The sequence below is a fragment of the Podarcis filfolensis genome (assembly GCF_964270895.1).
Source record: "Podarcis filfolensis genome assembly, chromosome: 6".
In the NCBI taxonomy this organism is placed as follows: Eukaryota; Metazoa; Chordata; class Lepidosauria; order Squamata; family Lacertidae; genus Podarcis; species Podarcis filfolensis.
Window position 1 is genome coordinate 96,387,965 of NC_139609.1, and position 16,584 is coordinate 96,404,548.

A 16,584-nucleotide genomic window follows, 5' to 3' on the forward strand; every position below is an offset into this window, starting at 1 on the left:
TTTTTTTTTTTTTTTTTTTTTTTTTTACAAAGTAATAATCATAAATAAATAGGAATAAAGTTGTGGACCTCCCCACCGAGACCATTCCATTGTAACTATCCAACCTCCCAAAATTTCAACACCTCTTGCGATGGTTTCACCCCTTTCCGTTTTAACAGCACAAATTCTACAAACACTCTCCATATCTCCTCAAAATCATCTCTCCTGCATATTCCCCGTCTTACCTTAATGGCCCATGCAAATTTATTGTTAATAGCTATATCCCACACCTCCTTGTACCATTCTTACATTTTATATTCTGCTTGCCCCTTCCACTTCCTGGCTATCATGATTTGTGCAGCTGTCAATAGATTTGTGAGCAAGTCCTCCATAGTCTGCGAACCTCCCACCCCGTTGTAAATTTATAATAATGCTACCTCTTGTCTTTTGGTCACTGGGTAAAGGTAAAGGGACCCCTGACTGTTAAGTCAGAGTGGTGCATGCTCTGGTTATCTCCCGCTTGGACTACTGCAATGTGCTCTATGTGGGGCTACCTTTGAAGGTGACCCGGAAACTGCAATTAATCCAGAATACTGCAGCTAGACTGGTGACTGGGAACAGCCGCCGAGACCACATAACACCGGTCTTGAAAGACCTACACTGGCTGCCAGTACGTTTCAGAGCACAATTCAAGGTGTTGGTGCTGACCTTTAATGCCCTAAATGGTCTCAGTCCAGTATATATGAAGGAGCGTCTCCATCGCCATCGTCCATCCTGGACACTGAGGTCCAGATCTGAGGGCCTTCTGGCGGTTCCCTCACTGCGAGAAGCCAAGTTACAGGGAACCAGGCAGAGGGCCTTCTCAGTAGTGGCACCCGCCCTATGGAACGCCCTCCCACCAGATATCAAAGAGAAAAATAACTACCAAACTTTTAGACGACATCTGAAGGCAGCCCTGTTTAGGGAAGCTTTTAATGTTTAATAGGTTATTGTATTTTAGTGTTTTGTTGGAAGCCGCCCAGAGTGGCTGGGGAAGCCCAGCATATGGGCAGGGTATAAATAATCAATTATTATTATTAGTAGTAGTAGTAATAGTAGTAGTAGTCCAGTTGCAGATGACTCTGGGGTTGCGGCACTCATCTCGCTTTACTGGCCAAGGGAGCTGGTGTCTGTCTGCAGACAGCTTCCAGGTCATGTGGCCAGCATGACTAAGCCACTTCTGAAGAAACAGAGCAGAGCACGGAAACGCTGTTTACCTTCCCGCCGGAATGGTACCTATTTATCTACTTGCACTTGGATGTGCTTTCGAACTGTTAGGTTGGCAGGAGCAGGGACTGAGCAACGGGAGCTCACCCCGTTGCGGGGATTCAAACCGCCGACCTTCCGATCGGCAAGCCCCAGGCTCTGTGGTTTAGACCACAGCGCCACCGGCTTTTTAAAAAGGCGGCTTTAAAAAAAGATTGGGCAAATCTGTGGAAGAGATTACCTGTTAATGCTCACTTAATACCATGGGGAGCCTGGCCAGTCTTTTGTAATGATAAATACTTAGTTCCTGAGCCAGGTCACAGGCTCACCCTATTCAAACACAGACATACCCTTAAGACAGGATTTGTGAAGGAAAAGACAATGGGGAGGCTTTTCCATTTTCCTTTGACCTTACAGAGAAAACATTTGGTCAGTTTGGGAATCAAAAATGGTTTCAGGTCAGTCTTCCTGTGCTGATCTATGTACGTGCTTGGTTGGTACATTTATTATATATCTAAGACCTTAAAATTCTTATCACACCATCTGTCAGGGGTGATTTATTTGAGATTCCTGCACTAAAAGGGGGTTGGACTAGATGCCTCTAGGGGTCCCTTCGAACTTTGCAATTCTGTGACACTGGCCCAGCTCCTCAGCTCCCTGCAGGCTGAGCTCCTCCACTCAGGCTTCTGCTGAGCTGCCCCTGCCTAGCTCTCGCTGCCCTGGGATCGGATGCTTCTATATATAGAATCTCCTTCCCAAGAGGGCATCCAACTGGCTGTAGTGTCCCAGAATGGCATTCAGGAGAGGTTGCCCAGGGTGTTTCACAAGCCTCTGAATGCACAGCATGGCCCCGTCGGAGTCTGCTGCAGCACCCATGGCTGATCCCAAGCCTGAACATGTGCAGAGGAGGGTGACCAAGATTGTCCAGGGTCTGGAAACCAAGCCTGATGAGGAACAGTTGAAGGAACCGGGTATGTTTTGCCTGGAAAATAACAACAACAACAACAACAACAACAACAACAACAACAATTTTTATTTATACCCCGCCCTCCCCGGCCAGACCCGGGCTCAGGGCGGCTAACACCAATAAAATCACAGTAAAAGCGCCAGGCGGAACAGCTCTGTCTTGCAGGCCCTGCGGAAAGATGTCAAGTCCCACAGGGCCCTAGTCTCTTGTGACAGAGCGTTGCACCACGTCGGGGCCAGTGCTGAAAAGGCCCTGGCCCTAGTTGAGACCGATCTTGCGACTTGGGACCTCCAAAGTGTTGTCATTTGTGGACCTTAAGGTCCTCCGTGGGGCATACCAGGAGAGGCGGTCCCATAGAAAAGAGGCTGAGAAGAGAAACGCGAGCCATCATCAAATATCTGTCACGTGGAAGAGGGAGCAAGCTTGTTTTCTCCAGCTCTGGAAGGTAGGACTCGAACCCATGGCTTCAAATTGCAGGAAAGGAGATTCCAACTAAACATTTGGAAAAACATTCTGATAGTAAGAGCCGTTCGGCAGTGGAACAGACTCCTACGAGAGAAGGTGGACTCTCCTTCCTTGGAGGTTTTTAAACAGAAGTTGGATGGGCATCTGTCATGGATGCTTGAGCTGAGATTCTTGCATTTCAGGGGGTTGGACTAGATGACCCCTGCGTCCCTTCTATTCCACAATTCTACAAGAGAAGTGGCATTTAGTGATACCCTATGAGCTAGATGTGTACTTTGTGGTGAGATGAGATCTTTTCTCTCCCTCTCCCTCTCTCGGGTAGCGTTTCCTTCCAGCCTTTCCCGGTTCAAGAAAGACCATTCTTCTCCCCTCAAGATTAGTTTTGTACACAGCTCCTCATTGATGCTTTGCTTCCCTTGGGAAGAGAATCGACCTCCGTCACTTTCCAGATGTGGTTTTGCAAATTGACCAGCTCCTAATAATTGGTGTTCAGGGATGACCTTTGCAGAGCCTCCATGACTTGTAGGCAAGCAACACATACAAAGGGTCTTTGTGGGTTTTGGAAACAATTGGGGATAATATGTGCAATTCTTCTACTCTCTCTGTCCCTGGGTCATGCCAGATATCTGTCCTGCCAGCAAGAATTGGTGGATCCCTTCTCTGTCCCGAACACCCCTATATCCACTGGGCTTTCTGTTGCCTTTGCAGTTTGTCAGGTGCTCAGAGAAGGAGAACCCCCTGTTGCTGATGTTGTAAACAAACATCTGCCCTTGTTCCCTTATGGGGTATCCAAGAGCCCATATAGAGTCCTTACGTGGGTTCCCTATTGGTAGGAGAAAATAACAGAGGCCAACCAGAGAATATTGAGAAGCAAAGCAGCTTGTAAGCCTGATCTTTATTGATTTGTTGCAACAGGGTGCTCTCCTTCACACGCAGGAAAGGAGGAGGATTAGAACAACAGTGTGCCTTATATAGACATTTTAATTTCCCTGCCCTGGAGCTCAAGACCACCCCTCCATACATCATGCATACATCACAGAAGGGGTGTAACCTAAGACCAGCCGCCAGATACATCGTACCTACATCACAGAAAAGGTGGTCTACAGCAGAAATCTGAGCGCGTTGTTTATCTCGCCTGACAGGTTACCTGTTAATGCTCACTTGACTGGATACCCTGGGGAGCCTGGCCAGTCTTTTGTAATGATAAATACTTAATTCCTGAGCCAGGTCACAGGCTCACATCCTATTCATAGCTTAAATGTGCCCTTAAGACAGGATTTGTGAAGGAAAAGACAAAGGGGAGGCTTTTCCATTTTCCTTTGACCTTGCAGAGAAAACATTCGGTCAGTTTGGGAATCAAAAATGGTTCCAGGTCGGTCTTCCTGTGCTGATCTATGTACGTGCTTGGTTGGTACATTTATGAACATTTATTGTATATCTAAGACCTCAAAATTCTTATCACACTGATTTCAACAGAGAGACCGTACATGCAATGTTGTATTGGAAACCTTTTATTAGAAGAATATTGCTGCACGCCACTTCAAACTCTGAGCTGCGCCAGATTCCAGGGCTTTCTAGCACTGTATTGATTTTAATATTTGTTTGGGAGCCGCCCAGAGTGGCTGGGGAAGATCAGCCAGATGGGCGGGGTATAAATAAATTATTATTATTATTATTATTATTATTATTATTATTATTATTATTCAGGATCTGTCCTTCCAGTGAGCCCTCAGGGCTGTTTTCCTTCAGAATGGATAGGTTTGATCTTGCAGTCCATGGGACTCTCAAGAGTCTCCTCCAGCACCAGAATTCAAAAGCATCAATTCTTTGGCCATCAGCCTTCTTTATGGTCCAGCTCTCACTTCCACACATCACTACTGGGAAAACCATAGCTTTAACTATACGGACCTTTGTTGGCAAGGTGATTTCTCTGCTTTTTTAAATGAAAAGTACTTAGGCATATAGGCCTTTTGGAGGATGCGTTGTAGCTTCCGCTGCAGCACTGATCCAGGCCTTTTGTCTATGCAAAATCCGTTTGCTCCTTCCGCCACCCACTAGGCTCAGTAAGTAATCGGGGATAAGATCAGCAGTCCCAGGGAAGGAAGGGGGGTATCCAGTCCGAGAGGGCAGGAAGGGGGAAAAGTCTTGTTACGGAAATTACAGGGAGGGGGGACATCTTTAAAGTTGTTAAATGTTACAAATATTATGCCTGAATGTATCCTTTCAACTTGACAGCTCAGGGAAGTTACCTAGTTTTAGAAATAATATAAAATCAACTCCTTTGCCAGTTTCCTCCATTCCAAAGCTATTTTCCCCTTGAAAAAAGTACTCCAGGAAGTGCCCAGAGGTGACAATTGCTGAGCTGATTGTTGGCCAAGGAAAGCCTAATCTCATCACCAGACTTGCCAAGGGGTCCAGACATGCAAAGGATGTTCTATTGTACTTTGGGTGGTGGGACTTCAGAGGTGTTTGCCTATGCTCATCTTATACCTGGGTCTTGCCCTGACATGTCTGCTTATGCTAATCTTGTACCAAGGACTTGTCTGGACCTGTTTGCCAAGGCTGAACTAGTGTAACCCCTGTCTACCCCTCCCCTTTTGTGACATGTCAGTGATGTATCAATGATGCTGCACGAACTGTATTCTGGGATATGGTGGGAAAGTTTTAAAAGTCCTTGTCACCCCATCCTCGGGGTTCAAAATTCCTCTTTGAACCTGTTGCGCAATAAACTTTGGTCTACAGCTATTTGCTCCGGTTGGTGGCTGGACTCCTTCTGTTAAGTTGTGGGTGAACATATCAGACGACACAGCGATTCTTCAAACAGCTCTTGTTTATTCACAGGCCAGAACAGAGCTGAACTGAAGGGTTCAGCCAGCCTGCTTATATAGAGCTCAACTACAAGGCAACAGTAACAACTTTCTGTAACTATCCAATCACTGAATGTCACTTTCAATTCCTTATTTGCATATGTGGACCTGAGTGAAAACTATCTACAGTATCCCCCTGCTGGTCCAGGGTGAGAACTTCAGTACTTAACACCTTCCTTTCTTCCGCAGGGAGCCGCGGGCTCTGCCTGACCAGCTGGGTGACTGAACAGCCTTGCATCTAGATTTTTTCGTAACAGTCTGCAATCCCATGAAAGAGGTGAAGGTCTGTCTGGGAAGGGGGAGAGTCCTTGTAGGGCGAAGTGAGGACTCCATCACTACTGCAAGGGGTTGGCACTGATGTAAACAAAATCTGCTCCTTTTCCCTTATGGGGTACCCAAGAGCCCGTATAGAGTCCTTAAGTGGGTTCCCTATCGGTAGGAGAAAAGGCCAACCAGAGATTATTGAGAAGCAAAGCAGCTAGTAAGCCTGATCTTTATTAACTGTTGCAACAGGGTCCCCACTCACCACATGCAGGAGGGAGAAGAAGAAGAAGAAGAGTTTGGATTTGATATCCCGCCTTTCACTCCCCTTCAGGAGTCTCAAAGCGGCTAACAATCTCCTTTCCCTTCCTCCCCCACAACAAACACTCTGTGAGGTGAGTGGGGCTGAGAGACTTCAAAGAAGTGTGACTGGCCCAAGATCACCCAGCAGCTGCATGTGGAGGAGCAGAGACGCGAACCCAGTTCCCCAGATTACGAGACTACCGCTCTTAACCACTACACCACACTGGCTCTCAGGAGGAGAGGAGGGAGGAGATATAGACTTTTGAAATTGCCCACCCCATAGCTCAAGACCACCCCCAAAAACATCATACATACATTACAGAAGGAGGCGGTCTACAGCAGAAATCCTGCCTGCTAGGATACCTGATAATCTGATAATGGTCACTGATTGCATTACTTGGGCAGCCCGGCCATTCTTTTGTGACGGTAAATAATTTAATTCCTGAATCCAGGTCACAGGCTCACCCTATTCATGCAAAAACATGCCCTAAGCAAAAGACAATGAAGAGCCTTTTCCATTTCCTTCCTCCTTGCAGAGAAACATTTGAGGTCAATTTGGGAGAGTCAAAATGGTTTCAGGATTGCTCTCCTGTACTATTTCAGACACGTGGTTTACATACCTATGTATGTGTTTGCCTTGTAAATTGATGAGCATTTAATTTACAGCCCTTCGAGGGTGGTTTAGCTGAGAGAGAAGCTGGGGGAATGGCCAATTTTCAATCCTTGTAGCTGTGCATGGCTTTGAACGCAGGTCCTGCTGGCATAAGGCCTGGACTATCTCCTTCCCAGAGTTTAAAGGTCCCTGGCATTTGGGGGGAGAGTTTTCCTGCTCCACCTACCCCTGTGCCCTTTTCCACATCCTCCCCTTTCCCAGCGCCTTTGCAGAGGAGCAAAACACTTTCCCCAAAAAACAAACAGACCAGCCGACGTCACACAGCTCCTCTGAACGGTGCCAGCACACTCAGACTTGGCTCGCTGGCCAGGACTGTCACATCCAACCTCTTTCAGACTCCCTTTCACTGACGCTGGCGAAAAGAAAGTCACTCCCTCTCTCCCTCCGTCTGTCTGTCTCTCTTCAACTCCCACCGTCAGATTCCGAGGAAGGAAAGTGAGTCAGGGACCAGCCTGGCGTCGCTGGCTGCCTTTTCCAGCCAAAATAGACTGACCAAAGGGGAGACCCAGCCAGATGCCAAGTCTTTGGGTTGACCTCGTGGCAAGGAAAGGCCACCGAGAGGATGCTGGCGCTGCCCTGGGACAAACAATGACAGATGCTTCTGGGTACCTGTGTTAAGAGGCGTCAAGAGCACTCTTGAAGATAGAGGGGCCTGGCCAGGGTGGCACAGCAGTGGTGGTGGTTTGACTTCAGGAGAAACATAGAACTGTGGAGTCCTCTTGCGATAGGAATTTTGAGGTCTTAGATATATGTTAAATGTACCAACCAAGCACGTACATAGATCAGCACAGGAAGACCGACCTGAAACCATTTTTGATTCCCAAACTGAAATGTTTTCTCTGCAAGGTCAAAGGAAAATGGAAAAGCCTCCCCATTGCCTTTTCATTCACAAATCCTGTCTTAAGGGTATGTCTGTGTATGAATAGGGTGAGCCTGTGACCTGGCTCAGGAACTATGTATTTATCATGACAAAAGACAGGCCAGGCTCCCCAGGCAATCCAATCAAGTGAGCATTAAACAGGTAACCTGCCAGACAGGAAATAAACAATGACAGGAGATAAACAAAGCACTCAGATTTCTGCTGTAGATCGCCCTTTCTGTGATGTAGGTATGATGTATCTGGGGGGTGGTCTTAAGTTATACTCCTTCTGTGATGTATGTATGATGTTTATGAGGGTGGTCTTGAACTCCAGGGCAGGGAATTTAAAATGTCTAGATAAGGGCAGGCACACCTGGGTTCTGGGTCCTCCTCCCTCCTGCGCATGGTGAGTGAGGACCCTGTTGCAACAGATCAATAAAGATCAAGCTTACTAGCTGCTTTGCTTCTCAATATTCTCTGGTTGGCCTCTGTTATTTTCTCCTACCAATAGGGAACCGATATAAGGTCTCTATATGGGCTCTTGGATACCCCATAGGGGAAATTAGGGCAGATTTTAGTTTACGACACTCTAAGGGTCCTCTAAGGGACGCGGGTGGCGCTGTGGGTAAAACCTCAGTGCCTAGGGTATGGTTGGCGGTTCGAATCCCCGCGGCGGGGTGAGCTCCCATCTTTCGGTCCCAGCTCCTGCCCACCTAGCAGTTCGAAAGCACTCTTAAGTGCAAGTAGATAAATAGGTACCACTTTATAGCGGGAAGGTAAATGGCGTTTCCGTGTGTTGCGCTGGTGCTGGCTCGCCAGAGCAGCTTCGTCACGCTGGCCACGTGACCCGGAAGTGTCTCTGGACAGCGCTGTCCCCCGGCCTCTTAAGTGAGATGGGCGCACAACCCTAGAGTCGGACACGACTGGCCCGTACGGGCAGGGGTACCTTTACCTTTAAGGGTCCTCTAGTCCAATTCCCTGCAATGCAGCAATCTCAACTCAAGCATCTCAGCTAAAGTTTCCCATAGGCATCTGGTCAGCCCAGGGCCGGCCCAACCATGAAGCAAGGAAAGGCAACTGCCTCAGGCAGCAGGATCCAGAGGGGCAGCAGATCTCAAAGTCGATTTTGATTGTGGAGGAGGGCGGCCAAGATGATCGAGGTTGCCTTATGAGAAACGGTTGAAAGAGCTGGGGATGTTTCGGAGACTGAGAGGCGATATGACAGCCATCTACAAATATCTCAAGGGCTGTCCCATGCAAGAGGGAACAAGCTTGTTTCCTCCTGCTCTGGAGGGCAGGACTCGAACCAGTGGCTTCAAGTTACAAGAAAGGAGATTCTGACAAAACATCAGGAAGAACGTTTGGACGGCAAGAGCTATCACACAAGAGGTGGTGGACTCTCCGTCCTTGGAGGTTTCTAAGGAGAGGTTGGGTGGCCATCTGTCATGGATGCTTTAGCTGAGATTCCTACATTGCAGGGGGTTGGACTAGATGACCCTCGGGGTCCCTTCCAACTCTACAATACGATGACTCTCTTTGTTGCTGGTTTTAATGTTCACTCCCCACTTCCTCCCTGGCAAGGAGACTGTCAGGCGTGCGTGCAGGAGCCAGGGCCTGTGACCAATAGGGCTTTGCAGGACTGGGGCCTTCCTAAGTTTGTTCTGAAGAGGCAAGGCAAGGCCGCACAGGTGAGGCTGATTGGTAACTCACAGCATCTGGTGGCAAGAGCCAGGAAGGGATATAAGGTCAGCATTTCCCTTCAGCTCTTTACCACAGCAACACACTTCCTGCCTTGCTGTGTTTGGCTTCTTGCTTCCTGATCCTCGGACCCCTGACTTCGTGACTCCTGGCTCTCTGACCCTCAGACTCTTGGCTCCTGACTCCTAGCTTCTGGACCCCCTTTCCTGCTCCCACCCCGCCATGTTGCCCCCGGTCCCAACATCCCCTGCCGGGACTTCGATCACCCATGAACCAGACCCTGACACAGGCAGATGCCATTTTGCAGTTCAGAAGCCAAAATGCCTTGGCCAAACCGTGCGTTGGCCGCTGCGAGAACCGGATCCTGGACTATATGGGCCATTGGCCATGATCCTGCAGGCCCTTCTTCTGTCCTTACGACACCCAGGTAGTGTCGCAATGTCCCACAGCCTCCGGGAAGCGACGTGAGGTTGCTAAGTGAGAGGCCGGCCGGCAGCGTGCCTTGCCTCCTCCGCGGTGCCAGCGAGCTCTTTCCGCCTCTCCTTTAGCCGGGAGAGTTTCCTGCCAGACCGTTTCCTGCCGACAACCCCTGACCAGTCCCTCCCAGTGACCACCCCGCAGCCCTGGCTGGGAACCAGAGCAGCAGCATCTGGTTTGAGTTACCCCGAGAGCTGCTGACGTCTCCTTCCTGTCTGGTTCCCAGGAGTTTGGCTCTACCCGAAATTCGCCCACCTTCAGAGCTGGGCGTGGGGAGAGGAGGGGAGAGGCACAGCCTCAGAACCCAGCATCCATCCAGGCAGGGGGGAGAGAGATGGCGATGGAGCTGGCTGTCCCTGGCTGGCGTCCCTCTGCCCCTTTGCAGAGCTGACCACTCCTTGCTTTATTCTGGGCACGTATTGGGGTTTCTTTCGCTCGCCTCCGTCCCAGCCTATTTCCCCACGGGAGTTTCCCGGCCGGTTAGAAGAGGCTCTTGGTCATTGATTCACATTCCCTCAGACGTGCGGTAACGCTGGGCTGCCAGGCTGGCTCCAGGCTATAAATGGCTCCAGGGTTGGTTGCGGTTGAGGCCAAGGGGGCCCTGGAAGACGAGGCAGAGGCCAGGCCCAGGGCACTCAGATGGGATGCTGAAGCACAGCGAGAGAAGCAGAGCGAAAGGGAGACCTCAAAACTGCAAAGGGCAGAGAGGGTTTGAGAAGCGAGCTGCGGAAAAGACTCAAGGAAGCAAAAATGAAAACGCCATATCTTTGTTTGCTTGTTTTGTAGCACAATAACACCTTTAGTAAAAATTACAGTGGTACCTCTGGTTAAGAACTTAATTCGTTCCGGAGGTCCGTTCTTAACCTGAAACTGTTCTGAAACTTTGAGAGATAAAACTTTATTCGCATTAGCCAATGGCCATAGCAACAGTAAAACATTACAGTATACGCAGAGAAGGAAATTTGATAAACAGTGGTACTTCGGGTTAAGTACTTAATTCGTTCTGGAGGTCCGTTCTTAACCTGAAACTGTTCTTAACCTGTAGCACCACTTTAGCTAATGGGGCCTTCCGCTGCCACCGGAGCACGATTTCTGTTCTCATCCTGAAGCAAAGTTCTTAACCTGAGGTACTATTTCTGGGTTAGTGGAGTCTGTAACCTGAAGCGTATGTAACCTGAGGTACCACTGTAAAAGCACAATTTATTTATTTTTTTATAATAATATTTTATTAAGTTTAACAATAGAAAAATACATAAAACACACAGAAAAGTAATAAACAACAATACAATCTTTCACAAAAAAACAGTCAGAAACACCACAAATAACATAAATAACCTAAAACAAACACAAATCACTCTTTTCTAATTATTCATCTTTAGTTAACTTATTTTCCTGACTTCCTCATACTTCCCTTTTTTGTATCCCTCTTTAACAATTAGCTCAGCAAATTCATATCGTACTACTTTGTCCTTAAATGTTTACCTCCCAAATTTATAATTTCCATTTTTTATCTCTTGTTACTAGAACTTCTTCTTTTTATTTCAATATCATCCACATTCATACATTTTACAGTACTTCTGTAAATAAATTTTAAATTTCCTCCAGTCTTCTTCCACCAACTCTTCTCCCTGGTCTCGGATTCTGCCAGTCATCTCAGCCATTTCCATATAGTCCATTACTTGCATCTGCCATTCTTCCAAGGTGGGTAGATCTTGCGTCTTCCAATGCTTTGCAATAAGTATTCTTGCTGCTGCTGTAGCATACATAAAGAAAGTTCTGTCCTTCTTTGACACCAATTGGCCAACTATGCCTAGGAGAAAGGCCTCTGGTTTCTTCACAAATGTGCATTTAAGCACCTTTTTCATTTCATTATAAATCATTTCCCAGAAAGCCTTAATCTTCGGACATGTCCACCAAAGGTGAAAGCACAATTTAAAGTCCTGAATCAGCCGTCAATTAGTGGCCCTTATTCTGATTGCCCCTGCTATGAACCTAGCAACCTTTGCTGTTATCTGCTCATTTTGATCTGATAGAAGAAAGGACATTGTGGCAGTGGTTGAGCGCCCTGGGATGGTTAGTACGAGTGGGGAGATGATCTTGTTCCTCAGGGCTTTGTAGAGAGTACAGGACAGGAAGATGTGTGCCGATGTTTCAGTGCTATGAGGCACCACTGCGCCGCCGGAGCACGATTTCTGTTCTCATCCTGAAGCAAAGTTCTTAACCCAAGGTACTATTTCTGGGTTAGCGGAGTCTGTAACCTGAAGCGTCTGTAACCCGAAGTACCACTGTATCCTCCTTCTTCCAGGATCCTGGAGAAACAACTGAGTCCTGCTGGAGCAATTACCGGTAAAAGCTCAGGATATCCAGCATCCTGTTCTCTTTTTTTATGACTCTAATAATAATTATTAGTTTTCAGTTACAACAATCCCATAATAGCCTCATTATAACAATGCCAAATTACAATACAATTACTAATACCACTCATTCAGATGCCAAATTATATAATTTAGGTGTTCCCCGCCATGTGCTAGAATTGATGGTTTGATGGTTTACTTTATTTCTGCGTTTCAAAATCTTATTCATTTCAGTTACACTCCAGTCAAAATAACAGTCCCTTATACAACAACTGTAGGGACGTGGGTGGCGCTGTGGGTCAAACCACAGAGCCTAGAACTTGCGGATCAGAAGGTCGGCGGTTCGAATCCCCGTGACGGGGTGAGCTCCCGTTGCTCGGTCCCTGCTCCTGCCAACCCAGCAGTTTAAAAGCACGTCAAAGTGCAAGTAGATAAATAGGTACCGCTCTGGTGGGAAGGTAAACGGCGTTTCCGTGCGCTGCTCTGGTTCGCCAGAAGCGGCTTAGTCATGCTGGCCACATGACCTGGAAGCTGTACGCCGGCTCCCTCGGCCAGTAAAGCAAGATGAGCGCCGCAACCCCAGAGTCGGCCACGACTGGACCTAATGGTCAGGGGTTCCTTTACCTTTATACAACAACTGCAGTATTAACGACTTCAATTCGTATTCGCGCATTAAATAATTTATTAAGCTACTGGTGAAGCCTTCAAACTATATTCTTGTTCTTCCTGTGTGTGGCAATTATTCTGTCCATGGTGTTTCTTCCTGTCCTTCCAACATTCTGGTCTCGCAGGAGCCAACCAGATGATGCGTCTCACAAGCCAGTCAGGATTCACGTAGGTAGCCATGTTGGTCTGACGCAGTCGAAACAAAAAATTAAAAAATACAGTGGTACCTCAGGTTACAGATGCTTCAGGTTTCAGACTCCACTAACCCAGAAATAGTACCTCGGGTTAAGAACTTTGCTTCAGGATAAGAACAGAAATCGTGCGGCAGCAGCGGGAGGCCCCATTAGCTAAAGTGGTGCTTCAGGTTAAGAACAGTTTCAGGTTAAGAACGGACATCCAGAAAGAATTAAGTTCTTAACCCGAGGTACCACTGCAGTCCAGTAGCACCTTAGAGACCAACTAAATTTGTTCTAGGTATAAGCTTTCATGTGCATGCACACTTCTTCAGATACACTGAAACAGAAGTCACCAGACCCTTATACAGTGGACGCTCGGGTTGTGAACGTGATCTGTGCAGGATCCCTCAGTGTTAACAACCCGCATCTGCATGTGCGTGGGTTGTGATTCGGCGCTTCTGCGCAGAGCGCAATTTAGCGCTTCTGCGCATGTGCAACCGCCGAAACCCGGAAGTAACCCGTTCCAGTACTTCCAGGTTTCGGTGGTCCGTAACCCGAAAAAACGCAACCTGAAGTGGCTGTAACCCGAGGTATGACTGTATATAGTGGCAGGGTAGGGTTTTTCTCAGAAGGGTGGTAGGAGATGGGTGATTGACTGAATGGGTATGGTAAAGCTCTCTCACTTTTGTGATCTCCTGTAGCTGATATTCAGAGGCAGGCTTCATGGACAGAGGACTACTGAGGGCTGCTAGCCATTGGGGGGGGCAACAGAAATATTTAACTGACCAATCACGTCGGTTCTGTCCCCCCCAACAAAAGTCCTGCTCCTGCCCCCCAAAATCCTGGCTATGCCCATGCTACTAGCCACAATGGCTCTGCCTCCACAGTTTCAGGCAGCTTCTGAGTACCTGCTGTTGGAAACAGCAGGAGAGGGATCTTGGGTTCGAGTCCTGCTTGTTGGTTTCCTGTTGGACATCAGGTTGGCCACTGTGAGAGCAGGATCCAGCAGGTTCGTCTTATATTCTTCCCTATGTTCTTGTGGTCCTAGACGCAATACATAGCCACCTTTGTTCGTCTTCCCAAGAATATGCGCATGTGTGAGGCAGCTCAAAGAGGACCAAGCTAAATTTGATGCAGAAGGAAGTGCGATGTCTCTTGACATGGGCTCCAGATTTGATTGGAAAGCGGAGCATATAAGCTTAGCCCCCAGTCCCACCCGTGGGTCATTTTCCTCCTTGGGAAATCAATCCCTTGTCCCAAGACAGGGAGGTTAAATGATGCTGGCTATTTAAGGAGCATCCATCCTGATTCCTTTGTGAATAGCCTAGCTGAGAGGTCATCCCACACTTCCCCAGGGCTTTTCCCCATCACTTCCTTTCCTGCAGAACGTAGTTGTTTGGGGGAAGCGACTTTGAATGCCTCCCGTTCGACTGTAACCGCACAGCCTAAATTTCCCAGTGTGTGGCAGAATCCCACCCGAAAACAACAACAGCCTGGAGGGGGGAAATGCCGCAGGAATGAAGGGCCCTCCCCAAAATGGGAGAAGCCGCTGGCCGTTCTTCTCCTTGACAATACAGTTTCATTTCTTCCTCCTCTCCCTTTCCTCTGCTCAGGCACATCTTCTCCCGCCACCAGGACTTGTGGGGTCGGAGGGAAGGGAATGGGATGGGGGCTGAGAGCTGGAGCTTCGACCCCAAATGCCGCTGTCGATCTTGGCCTCCAGAGTAGCTGCAAAAGTCCTTCGGCGCCCCCAGGATGGAGCCAGAGTGGACCCCCTCACTTGCTTCCTCTGCCCAGATGCGCGGAGAACTTCTGTGGGATCCTGTTCTGTGCAGGCACTCATCCAGACCACCCACCCAGAGGAAGGAGGAAGAGGTGGGTGGGCAGGAATAGGAGCCAAATATTTCTGGTGCGTTGAAAAGATACTGGGGATTGCATCATGAATATGTGCATTTGTACATAAGGTGTGTGTGTTATTGTTCCCCAAAAATCTCCCTCCCTTCCCCTGGACTTGGGATAATATTAGCATGCCATCAGGCATCAGCCAGGTGACAGGATCCTGGCCAGTAGCTCTGTGGTCTTTTTTTGAAGTTTATTTTATAAATAGAGAAATTGGATAGAGGAGAGCTATTCCTCCTCTCTCAAAACTCTAGAATTAAGGGGTATTCAATTAGGCTGCATGTTGGAGGATTCATAGAATCACAGATTTGTGGAGTTGGAAGGGACCCCGAGGGTCATCTAGTCCAGCCCCCCGCAAGGCAGGAATCTCAACTAAAGCATCCAGGGCAGATGGCCATCCAAGCTCTGCTTGGAAACCTCCAAGGAAGGAGGTTCTGTTCCACAGTCAAATAATTTTTGACAAGGGAAAGTTATTCCTGATGTTCAGTTGGAATCTCCTTTCTTGTAACTTGAAGCCATTGGTTCAAGTCCTGCCATCTGGAGCCAGAGATGACATACCTGCGGGTTATTGTTGTTTAGTCGTTTAGTCGTGTCCGCCTCTTCGTGACCCCCTGGACCAGATCACGCCAGGCACTCCTGTCTTCCACTGCCTCCCGCAGTTTGGTCAAACTCACGCTGGTAGCTTCGAGAACACTGTCCAACCATCTCGTCCTCTGTCATCTCCTTCTCCTTGTGCCCTCCATCTTTCCCAACATCAGGGTATAGGTTGCTATTCAAATGTAATAGATAATAATACTACTAATAATAATAAATAATGGACAAGCTTGCTCCATCTTGCATGTGACAGCCCTTAGATATTTGAAGGTGGTTCTCATATCTGCCCTCAGTCTCCTCTTTCCTAGGCTAACCATACCCATCTCCTTCAACCATCTCTCATCAGACTTGGTTTCCAGACCCTTGGTCATCTTGGTTGCCCTCCTCTGCACATGTTTAAGCTTGTCAGTGGAAGGAATGACTTCTTCAGTTGTCTTCTAAAACTAAAATAGTTGTTTATTGCCTTGACATCTGCTGGGAGGGCGTTCCACAGGGCAGGCGCCACTACCAAGAAGGCCCTCTGCCTGGTTCCCTGTAACCTCATTTCTCGCAGTGAGGGAACCGCCAGAAGGCCTTTGGAGCTGGACCTCAGTGTCCGGGCTGGATGATGGGCGTGGAGACGCTCCTTCAGGTCTACTGGACCGAGGCCGTTTAGGGCTTTAAAGGTCAGCACCAACACTTTGAATTGTGCTCGGAAACGTACTGGGAGCCAATGAAGATCTTTCAAAACCGGTGTTATGTGGTCTTGGCGGCTGCTCCCAGTCACCAGTCTAGCTGCCGCATTCTGGATTAATTGCAGTTTCCAAGTCACCTTCAAAGGTAGCCCCGCGTAGAGCGCATTGCAGTAGTCCAAGCAGGAGATAACTAGAGCATACACCACTCTGGCCAGACAGTCTGCAGGCAGGGAGGGTCTCAGCCTGTGTACCAGATGGAGCTGGTACACAGTTGGTGAAAGTCTGGTGGTCATAGAATCATAGAATTGTAGAGCTGGAAGGAATCTCACAAGTCACATAGTCTAACCCCCTGGAATGCAGGAATCACTGCTCAAGAATCCCTGACAGGCGGCCATCCATCATGCCAGGGTGTGCGGGTGGGTGCATT